This window comes from Rhagoletis zephyria, unplaced genomic scaffold (genome assembly GCF_001687245.7).
Source record: "Rhagoletis zephyria isolate East Lansing unplaced genomic scaffold, Rhagoletis_zephyria_1.1 Rzeph_scaffold_00076, whole genome shotgun sequence".
Classification (NCBI taxonomy): Eukaryota; Metazoa; Arthropoda; class Insecta; order Diptera; family Tephritidae; genus Rhagoletis; species Rhagoletis zephyria.
Window position 1 is genome coordinate 137,431 of NW_016157160.1, and position 18,340 is coordinate 155,770.

The 18,340-nt window shown below is 35.3% G+C and overlaps 1 protein-coding gene and 1 long non-coding RNA gene across 3 annotated transcripts in view; one reads left to right on the forward strand and one right to left on the reverse strand.

The window, feature by feature from the left end:
* TfAP-2 (transcription factor AP-2) overlaps positions 1-18,340 on the reverse strand; it is a 429,556-nt gene that overhangs the window by 101,656 nt on the left and 309,560 nt on the right. The window lies entirely within an intron of this gene.
* Positions 6,345-7,267, forward strand: LOC108372784 (uncharacterized). Its single transcript, XR_001848892.1, has 3 exons — positions 6,345-6,454; positions 6,519-6,631; positions 6,701-7,267. It is a non-coding gene; the product is annotated as an uncharacterized LOC108372784 (long non-coding RNA).

Here is an 18,340-nt window from a genome sequence, read left to right on the forward strand (position 1 = left end):
CACAGTACAACAACAGCACTTAACGCCATAAACACTCAGATAACTCGTGACCTTAACCGTAAACGTCCCTGTGACAGAACGATTCTAGTAGCGTTGGACCTTTCAAAGGCTTTTGACACTGTCAGCCATTCCACGCCACTAGAAGATATAGAGGCTTCCTCTCTCCCACAGAGGCTCAAACTGTGGTCGGCAAATTATCTGAGTGGTCGACACTCGTCGGTAATGTTAAGAGACAAATCGAGCAAACTTAGGAAAATAAAACAGGGGGTTCCACAGGGTGGTGTCCATTCCCCACTACTGTTTAACTTTTACATTTCAAAGCTCCCTCAACCACCAGAGGGAGTCTCGATTGTCTCTTACGCCGACGATTGCTCGACCATGGCGACTGGGAATGGAATTGATGACCTGTGTTCGAAAGTAAACGGATATCTCTCTGAACTTTCTCGCTTCTTCACTGCAAAGTGTCTAGCCGTCTCCCCTACGAAATCCTCTGAGACCCTGTTCACAACCTAGACGAAGGAGGTCAGGCCACCGCTGGAAATTCACGTATGACACACCAATTCCGACAGTGAATAATCCTGGCAACATACAAGGCAATAGGCCGGCCGGTTTTAAACTACGCTACAGACGGTACAAAACACAGCACTTAGGACAGCGACCGGATGCCTCCTGATGTCACCAGGACACCACCTCCACGATGAGGCGAAAATGCTCCCAATTAGGGAGCACAACACGATGCTCTGCAAGCAGTTCCTTGCTGGGAGCCACAGATGTGGCCACCCAAATAGACAGCTGCTTGCAGAGGATCCCTCGCCGAGGCACGTCAGGAGGCATCTATATGAACTGACGGACGAAATCCAGAGGTTCATTAAGCAGCCTCTGGACCCGTCAGCTCATTGACAGGCCCTGAACGGTATTCACAGGGAACGCAATCTCGAGTTATGTAGACTCAAGACCTGTGAATGCCGTTCTAGGCACACAAACACCGGACATTGACGCGACGGAGCTCCATCTGCCTCGGGAGACCAGGACAACAATAGCCCAACTTCGCTCTGGCTACTGCAGCAGGCTAAATTCCCACCAGAGTAGGTTAAATGCGGATGTGCCGAACGAGTGTCCGGCATGCGGAGAGACCCCTCCCGACTCGAAACATCTCTTCGCATGCCCGGAAAACCCCACAACCCTAACGGCGTCGTCTCTATGGACCGACCCCATAGAGGCTGCACGCTTCTTGGGACTGCCGTTAGTGGAACTTGAAGATGACGACTGAGATATCAGCCTATCTAGGCGCGGTTGTTGTAGCCGCTACAACAACAACAACAACAACAACTGGTTAAATGAAAAAGAAAATTGCACTCTTTTTACATTTTCAATGACTGGTAATGAAGATTTGCCCTCTACATGCAAGCAATTGCATAGAAACCAATTTGCTGACTGCAGTAAGAGATCTAAGCGCCGCAGATTAGCTCAACTATCAAAGGTCGACACTTCTGCCGTCACTGCGATAATTAATGATTCCGCCCAATCCAGCATCTCTTCTGTACAATTCAGCGCTGACGAAATGGTATCACTAGTTACGGAGGCTAAATTGTCAAAACACCAGTACTTGCTTGTAAAAGAGTTAATACACTTTAAATTTACAAATGTTTTGCCCTCATATCTGAAAGTGCTACAAGCAAAGAAACGATGTTATCCATTAGAGGAATGTGTTACAGAATGCTCTGCCGAAATTAATTTACAGTCTTTGTTAGACCACACTACTTCTCGAATTTTTGAATCCCAAAAGAGCGTGAAATATGGTGTTGTTGATGCAAATAATGATTTTGTTCTAATTGGTAAGTGGGGTTTTGATGGCAGTACCGGGCACATGGAATATAAACAAAAGTTTTCGGATTCAAAAATTGAGGACAGCAGCTTCTTATGTTCCCCTTAAATTAATTTATAAATCTAGCATGTCAGATTCAGCTATTACTGTTGTAAGCAAACAAGCAGACATCTCCAAATATAAGTTTGGCTTTTCGCCACTTCATTCGTGGATTCGGTTTTTTGAATATTTTATCCACGTTTCTTATAAAATTAATTTAAAAAAAATGAGATAAGGCTCTTGTAGCCCAAAGAAAAAAAAACATGCAGCAGCAGTTTAGGAATCGTTTAGGTTTGGTTGTGAACAAGCCCCGAAGCGGTGGCAGCGGCACATCTAACGGCGGCAATACCGCTCGAAATTTTTCCGAAACTCTGCTATTTCAGCAGAAATTACTAGAATAGATAAGGCTCTCATTGACAAGTGTTACCACATCCTGCAGTGCCTCGCGTTGGGTTATAAAATAGATACTAAAAATTTTAAAATTTATGCATTTGAAGTTGTGAAAAACCTAGTTGGGGCATATCCGTGGTATAATTTACCACCATCTGTTCATAAGGTTTTAATCCATGGGTCCGAGGTGATTGATTTCGCAATCTTGCCAATTGGTGAGCTCTCCGAAGAAGCTGCCGAATCATGCAATAAGCTAGTGAGGTAATTTCGACGTTTCAACACTAGAAAAAATTCTCGTGTTTACACCAATACTGACCTTTTGCACAGATTACTTCTTAATTCTGATCCTTACATATCTAGCCTTCGAAAATTACCGCGAAAATCAAAGTCTGAACTATCAAAACAGGTATTAGATTTATTATGCACTTAAAACTATTTTACTTTTGTATGCATTGTTTGTATGATCTAGTAGTAATTTGACTTTACATAAATAAAAAACTTAAATAATCACATATGTGTTTACTCGCCTCGCTCGTCTGTTGCTGCAAATGAGTGCCTCGCTCGCAACGACGTCCTCGCGAGGGCAGAGCTAATGAGGCTCTCGTTTGCTTGCCGCCCTACTCTTGCGCTGCCCTCGTTTGCTTACTCGCTCGCTGGCTGCTCAGCGCGTGTGCTCGTACTTAACGAGTGCTCGTTTGCAAATAGCCTCGCTTGTTGCTCGTGAGTTGCGCAAGCTCAGAGCAAACTAACGAGCGAGCGATAAAAATCAAATAATAATTATTACCGTTTGAGCGAAAAAATAAAACTCAATAATAATTCATAACATAAAGATGATTAAATGCTGATTTAAATTATTTTACTCATTATGATTACCTTCCCTGCTTTTAAAATTTAAAATAAAATAGTTTAGTGAAAGTACCACATTTCACTGCTTTTCGACTGGTGCGGAACTAGTTACTGTCGAACTGGTTCGTTTTTGGCAAAAATGAACTAGGACTGAACTAGAAATCTTGTTCACTAGTTCGTGTTTTCCCTACAGGGTTCATCCTCAATTATGGGCTTGTTCGAGTTGCAATCACAACCGCAGTATTGCGCAAATCATTAAAGTATCACGTTCGTTGTGAATTTCTAACCACGTTTTATCAGTTGAGCACTTGCAGCAGTGATATAAATTTTCATCACTGCTGCAGTATTGCCGCTTTTATTACGTGCCTCGAACAAGCCCAATATTACATAAAAAGGGTTTATGAAGTATGCAAACGTACATTTAAACAATTTCAAATCAGCAAATATTTTTTCAAAATCTGATTTTAAATCATGCGCAATATTTTTTCTAGCCATGGAAAATGATGAAATATTATTTTTTTGAGATCATGAATAAAAAGACGTAGTTTATTTTTATTCTTTCCTTGTAGAGACAAATTCAAGTTTTGAAAATGTTTCATCATATCGGTAAAGAACATTAAGTCAGAAAGCCAATTTTCATTCTCCAATTGCGGGTAATGTTCCGATCTCAATTTGCGTATGTGTATATAAAAAGAATAAAATAAAAAAACAACACAATGGAAAAGAATGTCCAGCAAAGAAATGTGTATTTTAAATATTAAAAGGAGCCAAAATGTTCTAAGCTTAGAGAAAGTGAAAAGAGCCGCACTTTGCTAAGCAAAGAACCGAATTTGGCTCAAAGAGCCGCGATTGCCCACCGTTGTACTATAGCCTTTGGCAATATACATACATTGCATAAAATGAGTTTTTAAGCCTCCAGCTCTCAAGGAAACGGTAAAAGGCCTGTATGCAGCTCTCAAGAAAAGCAAAAACTCCATATAAAATGACGTACAAGAAATGGCTACGAAATTTTCTTGAGTCAAATTTTCTTAAGGCAGTACGCAGTTCTTAAGAAATTTACTACGCTTTCTACTACGGTTTTCTAAAGTTTTTTGTGAAAAAAGAGCACAGGCAACCCAGGTTTGCAACAGAAATATATGCCCGTTCCATTATTTCTTGAGGAAAGAGTGAGGCAACAGGCTGTGAGGTATCAAAAATATCAAAATTCCTTGGACACATACGCAATTTTTTCTTGACCGTTTTCTTAAGAGCTGCATACAGGGCTAAAGCAAAAAATTGCCACTATTTCGTGTGTGTTTCCAAGGAATTTTACATCTGGTATTTCACAGCCTGTTGCCTCACTCTTTCCCCAAGAAATAATGGAACGGGCATATATTTCTGTAGCAAACATGGGTTGCCTTGCGCTCTTTTTTCGCAAAAAAACTTTAGAAAACCGTAGTAGAAAGTGTAGCGAATTTCTTATGAACAGCGTACTGCCATAAGGAAATTTGACACAAGAAAATTTCTTAACCATTTTTTATGCGTCATTTTATATGGAGTTTTTGCTTTTCTTGAGAGCTGGATACTAAGTTTTACCCGGGATCTAGCTCCTGCTTGCCCGCGCTACCGCCCAACCCTAGTCTAGAGGATTTTTTTTCTTAGAATTTTATGTAGAATCCGCATCTGCTAGGAACGATGTCGAAAAAAAAAACTGACCCGCACTAATGTTAGCCACCTAGTGTTCTTGTGTCTTAGAATCCTTCTAAGAAATCTGATTAAAAAAGCCCGAAATTTTTTTGATTTTTTTTTTAAATACTGCACAAAGTTTTAAGGTCTCGTTATATAACAATTAGATAAGTAATAGTTTGTGGTGTTTTTTGTCGTGATTTACTTTTATTCCACAACAGTCAAAAATATGTTTTCCCCCAATTCTTCTATATAGCATTTTAAGCATTCGCAAATACTTGACTTAGGGCACAAATTTCACAATTTCAAACCTAATTTATATGAAACTCACAACCAAAAGCGAATTCATATAACCGCGAAAACACAATGCCGGCGGTCGGCGAACTCACCACAGCGAAGTTCCCGCTGTCAAAATAAGAACACCCGCCGGTATATGAAATTGAACACAGCCAAAGCGAAATCCGAAGTTTTCTTGGCGGCAGTACATGCCAAAGGTGGCCGTATGTTTTGTTTTGCTTTCAAAGATTTAAAAGGAAACAACATATAACACGAATTATATTTTTTTTTTTTTTTTTTTTTTTTNTTTTTTTTTTTTTTTTTTTTTTTTTTTTGTTGGTTGAAAAATGCTGTGATCGATTCGTTAATCTGGCTTAAAATAAAATAATTTATAATAATTCCCTCTCGCTATATATTTATATGTATTTGTTATCATTTCATCATTTCTAAATATGGTTTCGTTTTGCAAAATATGGTCACCTAAATAAGTGCTACGAATTGGTATCAGCTGTTTTCGCTACCGCTCTAATTCTGTTAAAGTAGGCGAAATAGCAGGGCCAACGGTGAGCGACGGCATCGCCCAATTCGGCGAACTTCGCCGTTCGCCGGTTATTGTGTAGTAGAGCTCTCGATTTTGTTCGCACATTTTCAAAACAGCCCGGGTATATGAGCAGCGAGTACTCGCACACTTGTTCAATGCTCATTACTCGAAAATTTTCGAGCATGAGCTCGAGCAATTCGAGATTTTTCGAGTAATTTGAGCAATGTTTTTTTTATTATATTGACATTTTTGATAGCAACTTTTTAAATTTTTCAAATTATTGATATATAATGCAAAGATTGTTACATTGGTATTTAATAATATAATTTATTTAACATGAATTAGAAAGCAGCTGCTGACAAATACAATTTACAAATTTTCTTTTGTTTATGAAATTGTTCAAAAACTCGAAAATTTTGAACAAACATTTGAGCAGTTGAGCTATGAACGAGTTTCGAGTGAGTATCGAGCTCTCAGTATATCCAGTAAAAAAACTGTGGCGAAGTCCTTTATGGGGATAAAGTTTCCAGAGGTGAAATTTTAGGTAGCATACAATTTCTTACACGCATGGTTGCTTTTCAGCACCAACGCAAGAAACTTAAGAAATATTAAAAAAAAAATATGCGTATAGGGCATTAATTTATGAAAGAAATACCATATAATGTATATACTTTGATTAACAATATGAAAAATGGATTAGAACCACCGTTTAATGTTATATTTGATGCAAATTAATTTTGCCACTCGGGACGCTCTGCACATTGCCACTGAATAATAGGTTTACTTAAAATTACATCCCTGGTCCTTCTTCTTTCTGTATTGCATCGTGGTAAATTCACATTTCTCAGAAATTGACAACAAAACAGAACGAAGTGAGTATTTATTTGCTAATTTTTCCAATTTCTATTGTTTAATGTGAATTTTATGTATTTTTAGGATATGTAGAGGCAAAAAAGAAGGCGCAGTTGGAAAATGAAGTGATTAGTACGAAGTAGCAGCGCAGGCACATTTGGAAAATTATGCCGATAAGCAAGATAGAATTTAGGAAAGTAAGTGCCTGGTTGCAGCATATCTATGTATTAAAAAAGTATTTAATTAAATGAAATTGTGTTTAATAGAAATGTGGTTAATCGAGTGGCGTTAGTTAAAATGTGCTCCAAACATTTGGCGAACTTTTTTTCGCCTTCTCAACGTGCTAAGTTACAAGTTAAGATGACTGCCACCACGACCGGTAGGAAGCCCGAAGCAAAGGGCAAACAACCTTCCAGGAAGCTGCCAGCTGTCCCCGAGTCGTACCTGAAGTTCAGCAAGAAGCAGGTCAGCAAACGTGCTACCCTGATCAAGCGTAAACTAAAGCGCTCTGCTGTGATTGCACTCCGCAAACGTCAAAACTTATTGCATCTGAGAAATATCAAGCAAAATATCTCCGTGATGGACGCCGTGAGAATAAGTTGCGCCGCCTGGCAAAGAAACGCGGCTCATTCTACGTGCCTGCGGAAGACATATTGGCTTTTGTGATCTGTATCCGCGGTATCAACAAAGTTGCACCAAAAGTGCGACAGTTTGTTCCGTTTTCGCCACATTAACCACGGTTTGTTCATCAAATTTAACCGTTACTATGCTACGCATTGCAGAATCCTATATCACATGAGGTTATCCAAATCTTAAATCAGTTCGTGAATTGATATACAAACGTGGATTGTCAAGCACAACCATCAAAGTGGCCCAATCTCTGACAACTTTGTGATCGAACGCACAAGAAAGCATCCAACTACCTGTGGCCATTCAAGCTCAACACCAACCGGTGGCTGGCGCAAGAGGGCTAATTACTACATTGAGGTTGGTGATTTCGGTAACCGCGAAGACAAGATCAACAAACTGCATGCGCAAGATGGTTTAAAGAAATTTTTGTGTACAAGGTGAAGTATTTTTATTTTAAAAATATATAATATATAAAAAAAGAAAATGGTTTTTTTTTGTAACTTTCTGAAGGTTTAACCCGCAAATATGCCAAATGGAAGGCAGCTTATATTCACGGTTCCTTGAATAATGTCGGAATTCCATTGCCGTTTGTAAAGGCTTTTTCAAAAGGCTCCATTCCACAAATTTAATTTGTTTTGGTTTTTCAGCTAATTAACGATGCACCCAGGATTGCTTTTACCGTCTATAAAAATATTTCATGAAGCGTTCCAAAATTAGCTCCGAGCAACTAAAAGTTGGTTAAGCTTAAGTGAAATAGTTTTTTATTAAATATTTATTCCTGGTATATTAAAAAAAATCAGGTCAATATTAATGTATGAAATGAAGTAAATTAAAATCTAAGAATATATTTCTTGAATATTTTGTCATAGAGCCGTTATTAAATAAAGACATAACTGCGTCGGGCATTGGTCCTGACGTGTATATAATTAATACATTAGAGAGAGATTATTATACAAGCTCAACGTGGTAATTTAGGTATACTTACATAGGTATGTATGTATTTACCTGTTACTCGCCTGGCATATACTTCAACTGCGAAAATAATCACATTTATAATTTATTTAGATGCATATTTTAGCTAAATGTTATATCGTCGCCTATATAAAAGATCGTTGCATGTTACTTTCGGCAGGTTTCGGGAAATCACAATTGAAGTTTGGAATGCAATTTCTCAGAAACTCGAATACATATTTTCTCCAAAGTGTCGGAGAATGCTATGTATAAGTTCACGAAATTCTTAAATTATCTTATTTTTTAGTTTACTGTCAACCATTTATGAGTTTAATAAAATTTTGTCGTATACGCCAAATGTGATAACATTTTTTATAAATTAACGATACTTTACACTAATCAGCCTGATCGTGAGTCTCGCCAAAAAAAAAAAAAAATTCGCCAGAAATGTTTACACCCACCCGTAGTGAATACACGGAAACGAAAAATGAGAAGGTGGCCCGGTTCGAGAAAATGAAACTCATGATAAGGCTGAATATGTCGGAAACTAAAGCAGATATTTAAAAACAGATGACGCTATTTGAAAGATGTTGATTAGTTTAGTACGACAGTATTACTAACGTAATGTGTACCAAACGATTTTAGTCAATTACTCGGAAACTAAAGAAGATATCCAAAAAACTGTTTAAAAAAAAGCGAAATATCTGATTTTAAAATATATAACTGCATCTTTAACTAAAAACTGTCAAAATAACGCTTACGGAAATTTTCCATCCAAGCGACGATATTTGAATGTTACTGGCATAATTTCGAGCCTGTATGTAAAATTTCGGGGAAAATGTTAAGAAGTATATTCATATGCTGAAAAGATATTTTCGCAGACTCACAATTTATTTAAAGTATATCATCAACCTTATTTCCAATTCTATGAATAAATCGCTCCCATAACTTAATTTGTGCATTCAATATATTTCACAATTAACTTAAATACTAAATAACAAATATTTGTTCAACGACCTCGACACAGTAAAATAAAAAAAAAGTATTTATTGGAAAAATAATTATTCTTAATACATTTATATTTCAGCTAAACCTGAGATGTTCAATCGCACTGCAATATTTTTCTATCCATTTTTCCAGTGCAAAAAAATAATTTTGACCACATAAAATTGCTGCACGACACCCTTTTTGACGAAAAAGCGTTGCTTGCAACACTAGTCCTTTATGGGGACCAAATTTGGTGGAAAAAAGTTGCTAAGTTTGTTTACTGGATATACTGAGATCGAGCTACTCGCATTGCTCGATACCCGGGTATCTAGAGCTCTAGTTTCAAGCATAAGGTGGTAGTAGCAGCACAAAAGCAAAGAGTACACTAAAAAATTATACCCACAATGGCAATAAGAACAAACCAAAAGTACATAAACACACCATGACATCAGTACGTAAATCTAATTTCGCCTGTAACACCACCTTATATGAATTCACCATGTCCTCGCTACGTAAGTTGAAGAAAAAAAAGCAATCAGCTGAAGGAACGAATTGCAGTGTTGTAAAACATAAAAGTATGAAAATGAAGAGATAAATATTAAAAAGGCAAAACATATAATATATATAGTCAAAAAATGAAAAAAAGGCTGTGTTGTTGTTGATAAAAATTTCGCATTTAGCACGGGCGCAATGCATTTCGCATTAACGCCTGAATACCCCTACTATGTACGTACATATGTATATAAGCATGTGCATTCCAACGCAGTTGTTACAAATACAAATTTATACATGTACATTTAAGTAGTTCTTAACGGCAAAAACTCGAGACATGGGGATGGGAATGGATGTGCATACTTACGATCGTGTTTACATATGTATGTCCTTACATATGCATATATGTATCCTTACATAAATACTAATGTAAATAAAGACGGTGCGTTTTTGGGGCGTTTGTTTGAACATAATTATGCCAATTAGAAATGTGCGACGATCGGTAGGGGTTCAATTACACAATGCCTATGAAATATGATTCATACCTAGTTCCTAACATACACCAGATGTGTTTTGCTTTCCCATCTACCTCCAGTTGTATGTATGTATAATTATTAGCCACTTTTAAGAGAAAAACAACACCATTGATTATTATGCATTGTATAAAGAAAAGGCAGCCGAATATGTCATTATGGGCATTGACTACCGGGGTTTTATTATACTTTCCACTTGGTTTTATTTGAATGCGCTAAATTTTACACTCATGACTTGGCAGAAATTCTGCGAATTCATGACTGTAACAGATTTTACATGAAATGAACTCACATACATATGTACATACATACCAGGGTTTTTGCGAATATTCGCATTCGCGTTCGCAACCGCGGAGCTTCCGCATTAATTTTAGTATTTGCATTGGCTTTCGCATTCGCAATAATCAATGCGGAGCTTTTACGAATGCAAATGTATATGGTCAAAAGCTTTGATAAAAGTCTATTTAAATATATTAGTTCTCAAGTTATATAACCAGCTATCAATGATCAGTTATGGGAACTCCCACCTCTACTTGATCATTTGTTTCTTTCTGTATTATGATTTTGTGAACCAATCTTAAAAAAAAAAAAACTACTAGACATGAAAGAAAAAGTGTGCACAGTTTAAACCATTTTTTCGTGATTTGCTTTTGATCATTCAAATTGAAGCTCTTTGGGAAATTTATTTTTAGCAAAGATTTCAAAAAACAGTAATTTTATTTACTAGTCGGGCAATATTTGTTACATAGGGATATACATTGGATACTTGGCTAAAAACTTCTGTGCTGAAACTGCCCCCTAGTTCCCCTTTTTTTGCTGTTTAAAGTCAATGAGTAAGCTCCTCCAATAGAAATTTTCAACGTCTAGCTATACAGAGAACCGATGCTCAAATAATTAAAAAGCTGTACCTTTGAAGTGTACCTGACAGCAAAATTCTTTACCCGGGAGTAAAATGTGCCTTACAATTGCACTTAGCTCAGCCGTGCACAACTTGCACAATTGAAAAGTCATTTAGCACACTTAAGGCCGTTTTCTCATCTAACCTTTATTTTACCGACCACTTTGTCGTCTCGATATACGAGTTTTCGTTTTCTCATCAGCGCATTAAATTCTCGAATCGATAAATTGTTGCTCACCCGATGCAACCTTTAAAAATGTGTACCCAACTTTAAAGTTTGGTTTGGTTTTGGTTCATGAGTCAGATATATTAGATATTTCCACCAAGGTTTTGGTTTTTGCTAACAGTTGCTCTTGCTCTATGTTTGCTTATGTTGCATTGCCAACCTTTGAAATTTTATGATGAATGTAGTGAAGTTTCATTCTCGGAAATGTAGTGAAGTTTTACTCTACGGAAGGACAAATTTATTTTTAGCGGTAAGATAAGAAAACGAAAACACTTTAAAGTGAGGAACAATTTATCTTCCCTGTTAGTAAAGGCACCTTTACTGCTTACATTAGAAAACGGCCCTTAGGGTCTTTTTCTCATCTAACCTTTAGTTTACCGGCCACTTTATCGTCTCGATATACGAGTTTTCGTTTTCTCATCAGCGCATTAATTTCTCGAATCGATAAGTTGTTGCTCACCCGATGCAACCTCTAAAAATTTGTACCCAACTTTAAATTTTGGTTCGGTTTTGGTTCATGAGTCAGATATATTAGATATTTCAACCAAGGTTTTGGTTTTTGCAAACAGTTATTCTTGCTCTATATTTGCTTATGTTGCATTCCCAACCTTTGAAATTTTATGACGAATGTAGTGAAGTTTCACTGTCGGAAATGTAGTAAAGTTTCACTCTACGGAATAACAAACTTGTTTTTACCGGTAAGATAAGAAAACGAAAACACTTTAAAGTGAGGAACAATTTATCTGCCCTGTTAGTAAAGGCAACTTTACTGCTTACATTACAAAACGGCCCTTAGGGCAGTTTTCTCAGTTTATAGCTCACTTTATATTTAAATGTTGCATTAAAATTTGTGATTGTGTCTAAAGTATAGCATTTTATTATCGGTTTTAAATTGGTTTACAACCAAGAAACATAGTACATACGTCAAAAACCGATAATAGAAACGACTAACTTTAGACATACATAGCTTTATTTTCAATCCAACCTTTAAATATAAATGGCTCTAAGAAGGGTAAAAACTTGGCTACGCTTCACAATGAGCGAAACTGTACTTACCGGTAATCATCTACATACATATTATATAATTGCTCAGTCATACGATTTTGTTATGATCCGTAGCAGCCGCCGAATTGATCTATGTATCAAATTAAAGTGTAAACTGCAGTTACAGTTGACCGTGTTTGTCACAAAAGTAAAAAGTTTCACAAAATTCGATAGTGAGCAATATAATCTATTGAAAAATATTAACCAGATTCCCGTGGAATTCGGAAGAGGTATAAGGTATTATTCATAGTTTTGAAATATATTTCACGAAAGCAAAAAGTAAAAATAGTTGAGATTACTTTCTTTTTTAAACACCTAGGATATCACTGACCATTATAAAGGACACTGAGAGACGGCAAAGCTAAAAGCCTTACAAATTTGTTGATGTGATTTTTGAAATGAACGATCCAAAATTAGCGGTATACATATTTTAAAATATTTAGAATCAATGGTACAATTTTTGTACTGAAATAGTTAAGAAAGCTTTAGTTTAAAAGTGTGATACTAAATGCCTTTCACCATAAACGTTGCCAATTTTCAGTGATTATTGCGTTTCAGATTACGATTAATAAAGCCCTTGGACAGATATTGTGAAATGTTGGACTGCACGTTAAAAATTACTTATTTCTCACGGTCCAATGTACGAAGCTTTGGGTCGCGTAAGGTCCTTTAAGAACTTAAAAATTATCCTGGGTTATCAAGTCTCTAGCAATACAAGATTAATTGTTGTCTTTCGCGAAGAATCTTCAAATAAATCTTGAGCTAAATACTAAATATATGCATGAATACCACGTTTTATTATATATGTACTTAAATTTAAATTCTTAGTATTAGTAAGTATTTCTCTACTGCATTCACCCGAATTTCGGGGGTTACTACTAGCTTTAATAAATTGTCAGTTTAATTTCTAATAAAATTTACCTTTACGTTTATGGATCTTAAGCATACATCGAAAATTTGTTTTAAAGAATCAATGTGAAATAATTGCAGAACGAGAGAAGTCTGATTTAATAATGAAATAAATTTTGTAAAACAAATCTGTAAGTACATATCGTCCCCCACATTTCAGAAACATGAATGTGCAAAAATGAAAATTTTAAGAAATCAAGTTTGAAAGTTTTTTACTAAACTTAACTCTGCATTCATGTAATTGACATAGTGAAATATGTGGTTTCCGTGTACGCATGGTATTCTGGGTTTTGGTGTAACATAGAACATTCAAAGGTTAATCAAGTCAACCCAGTCCTGTTCTACTTAAATTTTTTTATAGTTAGAAAATATTAGTCTATTTCTGTTCATATTCTTCTATTTGTACCAAAACAAGTCAATAAAATGTAGATTTAGTACTCCACTCTACTTACTAAACTAAATTTATATTTGGTTATTACTTAAGATCGTCATGTCAAATGGAACCATTTATTTTACACATATGGGATTTCAATCACATACATGACAGTCGTACGTTTCAATGAGTTACAAACAAGGAAAAACATTTGTTCTCTTTTATTTTTTTTTGATCCTTGTGTAGCACATAACTCTCATAAGATCTAAAAAATTAAAACAATCGAACAGCATAGCCCTTAAATATATGCAATTAAGGAGTGACGTTACGTCACAAAAATGGAAGTTGATTTTTTCTTCTCTTACAAAATCGCAAAACTCTGTGAATTATGGATGGATCTTTACAAGAAACTTGTTTTAACATGATTTGGAGTAATTCTAGTTATTTTTAGGGCCGTTTTCTCATCTAACCTTTAGATTACCGGCCACTTTATCGCTTCGATATACGAGTTTTCGTTTTCTCATCAGCGCATTAATTTCTCGAATCGATAAATTGTTGCTCACCCGATGCAACCTATTAAATTTGTACCCAACTTTAAATTTTGGTTTCGTTCACGAGTTAGATATATTAGATACTTTAACCAAGGTTTTGGTTTTTGCAAACAGTTGCTCTTGCTCTATATTTGCTTATGTTGCATTGCCAACCTCTGAAATTTTATGACGAATGAAGTGAAGTTTCACTGTCGGAAATATAGTGAAGTTTCACTCTACGGAATAACAAATTTGTTCTTACCGGTAAGATAAGAAAACGAAAACACTTTAAAGTGAGGAACAATTTATCTGCCCTGTTAGTAAAGGCAACTTTACTGCTTACATTAGAATACGGCCCTTAGAGTTTGAATTAATTTAACTTGTTTCAATTTGCTTTTACAACCCCAAGTTTGAAACGTTACCTGACACGAAATAAATTTTCATCGTTATATTTTTGTTAATACTGATTTTAAATTAATTTTTAACGCAAACAAAACATATATTTTATGTCGAACATACGTATTTTATATTTTGACTTCAGCGCCAATTTAGGGTAATTTTTTTGGAAATCTATGATTTAATATGATTCAACCACATACGCCAAATTCGAACCAAACCGGACCATAAATACGGCTTTTAAAAATATCTCGACCATGGCGCCACCTAGTAAGATCATTTTACTCAAAAATTGTTCTAATTACATAACCAGCATATGTACATTTAAAACAGCAGACAAATTGGCCCGTAAATACCTTTGATATATGACTTTCATTTTTTTTTCGCGGTAGACCTTCCGATGAAAACACCCATATATACATATGTATTAATAAGGATTAAACAACCACATTAAAATTTTGAAAAAAAAATTTTCGAGGGATTCTTTTTTTCAAATTGCCATGTTTTTTTTCTCAAACTTTTTTGTCTATTAGGCAGTGTTGCCAACTTTTAATTTTCAAAAAGCACCAAAAACTTGGAAAAAAGCGTTTTACCACACTAAAAGCACCAAATAGTTTTGAATCAATTGATGCTTTTTTCATAACAGTTTGTATGTATTTAACAAAAACAAAAAATTAACAATATTTACAAGAATGCATACATAAATCAATAAACAAAACTTTTTCGCTCATAACGATTTTTCAAGCCACATGCTATAATGACTCATGCTTACGACGTAATACCGAAGTACTGCACATTAAAACTGATATATCGCATGAAAGAAAAATCGAATCCCAACAAACGAAAATCATGCCCTAAGTAGAAATGAGCAAAAAAAATTTGTTTTCATTATATAACCTCAAATATCGCCAAAAACCGTAATTTTGGCACTTTGAGGTTAGCTAGTGCTAGAGCATTTGTGCAGCCAGATTTGGATTCAGCACCAAAAAACGATGTGTTTTACTCAGGTGGTACAAAAATAAAAATTTTTACAAATAATTAGAAAAGAAAAAAAGAAATACTTAACTTACTCGCATATCTACTAGCATTTTCAACGCGAATAGAATTGAACAAGGTGAATTTGCAAGTTCAGCTTTTTATCAATCATGGTTGTATTTAAGTGCATTTAAATTTGTAGATTTTTGTGAATTCAGTGCTGCCACAGCTTTAAGTATTTAAAAATTATTTCAGGTTTTAACTATATCGGAGTAATTTTAGTTCAGAAAAAAAGCACTAAAAAGGCACTAGGCACTAAAAAATTTTTTTAGGCGTTTTAATTTTCACAAAGCACTAAATCTAGTGCTTAAAGCACCAAGTTGGCAACTATGCTATTAGGGAATAGCATAAACTATTTTCAGTACGAGTATCAATATGCTAAAATTCGTAATTTTCGAGTTATGAAATTTTTTCTGAAAATGCACTTATATGTATGATGCTAGCAATGCTAAAGGTGACGCGTCGTGACGAACAGCTGCTGAAGCAAACGTTCAAATGTGCTTCAATTATGTTTCGCGTTATCAACAAAAAATAAGCGGTTTCTACGAGTTTTTAAAGTACTATTTGACCTTATTCCTAATTGGGCCACAATTAGGGCCCAATTGTGAAAAACTTTTGGCTCTGATCGGGTAGCCTCAAAAAATTTTCAGCAAGGAAACTTTATGATAATGGGAAACAATCTTTGTGCCTTAAACTGGCACGAAATTCTGCTAGCATCATATAAGTGCATTTTCAGAAGAAAGATCATAACTCGAAAACGACGAATTTTAGCATATTGATACTCGTACTGAAAATAGTTTATTCTACTCCCTAATAGACAAAAAGGCCCATCTCTAGTTCGTACAAAAAAAAATCATTATTCGAAAAATTCGAATTTCTGAGCAAAACGAAAAAATATGTGTCTCCTTGAATTGTTCAAGAAACAATCCCTTATCGCAGCTTAAGTTCACTTTCCCTCGGCCTGGGTGATTTGAGATGGAATGAGCCATACATAGGCATGCGAATTTATGTGTGTTTATACATCCCAGTAGCGAATGGAATGCATTCCGCATCGATGCATCACTGATGACAAGTAATGGCATTTGATTCCGCTCTCGATTCTTTTTCTATTGAAGTATACATTACATTTAAAATTGCGTGACATTGGCGTTAAGGTTTGAGGGCTTCTGCTGCATTACTTTTCATCAACGCAGAAATGTCGCTCTATCTACATACCCTCTAGCATAGGACTACCAGACGCCCTGGTTTTCCAGGATTTGTCCTGATTGAGACAAATTATCCTGGTGTCCTGGTCCACTCTTAAATTGTCGTGCTTTTTTAATGAAGGCCAATGCAGACAACCATCTAATTTTTAGAAGATTTTTGCTTTGAAAGAAAGGTTAAGCTTACTGTCATTAGTAGTCGAAAATCAATTACGAAACGTTTTTCCTTACATGTTGAACAATATCTGGTGAGTTTACCTTCTTCCTGTTTAGTTCGTTTGGTTAAAATCTATTTTTTATATTCAGGCAAATGCCAAAAAAGTACAAGTTCCTGAATGAGGGGGTCATACATACTACCCGGTAGATAATTTCAGAAGTTAAAATCTCTTCCAAAAGGCCTTTTTGAAAGTCATTCCTTTCTCCTTCCTTTTTTTGTATGGAGTGGCGCAAATTGAAGGGCTTCTGCTTTCACTACTCAAAGAAAAGCTTTCAACTAAAAATTGGTTAATATTGCGAAATTCAAACTTGAAAAGGAATCAATGTGATTTTTGGTTAATATTAACAATGCCATGGTTGATATTTTCAACATCGACTTGGTAATATTCACCACACTTTTGTTTACATTAAAAACATTTTTGGTTGCCGTTTTTTTCGTTGGAAAATGCTTATGTTCTGCACTTCACAGATGCTATTTCATAGTTCGGAGATACAAAACCAAATTTTGTATTTTTATTTTAACACGTTGCATTTTTGCACACTCAGCCACAGCCTTTCGGCAAATATTCCATCAAATGTTGAACTCGAATAAATTTTCTTCGTCGTTTGATGGTCTGCAATTCACAGATGCTTTCTCGTATATAAGAAAAACAAAAAAAAAGGATCAGGCCAGCGTCTATGTCTTGACCTGCGGGCTGTCACAGCCGCTAAACTCAAACATAGAATACGTGATATTATTAAGATCACATTCAAGTTAAAAACGGTACATGAAATATTCGTTTTGATTGAATTGAATTTAGTACCCATATTTTTAGTAATTGCTTTAACTTATTAAAAAACTTCAGTTTGCCTTTTTAAACAGGTTGCAACCCTCTTTAATATTCTAAATATTCAAACTAAGGATATCTTACCACATTCGCTTCACGTCGTATTTTAATATTTCATTTAACTTATGCATACTTTAATTAAATTCAAATTTTAAAACAGGCGGCAACCCTATTCAACGTATTTTAAGAGCAAAACCTTGTTAAACGTTTTCCGAGTGACAGACATATTTCGGTACATATTTGAATTGTGTATCATATTCCCTTAATGCAAGTTGAATTTAATTTCTTACTCATATTAATTTCTTACTTTTAAATAATGATCGGAGAAAAACATTTTTAACCCATGTCAAGTTATACCCATACTTTAATAATTCATGTGAGTTATTAAATAATTTGAGTCTAACTTTTTACACGGGTGGAAACCCTTTTTAAGCTCAAATTAAATATTTCTTAATACTCCTTTGTTTGACGCCAATATTTCAATATTTCACAAAATTTAATTTAATTCGACTTTTCAAATATATGGCAATTCTGTTCAAATTATTTTTAAACCAAAACCTCGTTAAACCCTTTTCGTATGACAATTGTATTGTGATACATATTTAAATTGTCTAATACTCTTAATTCAAACTGAATTTAATTATAAAATCAGGTGGC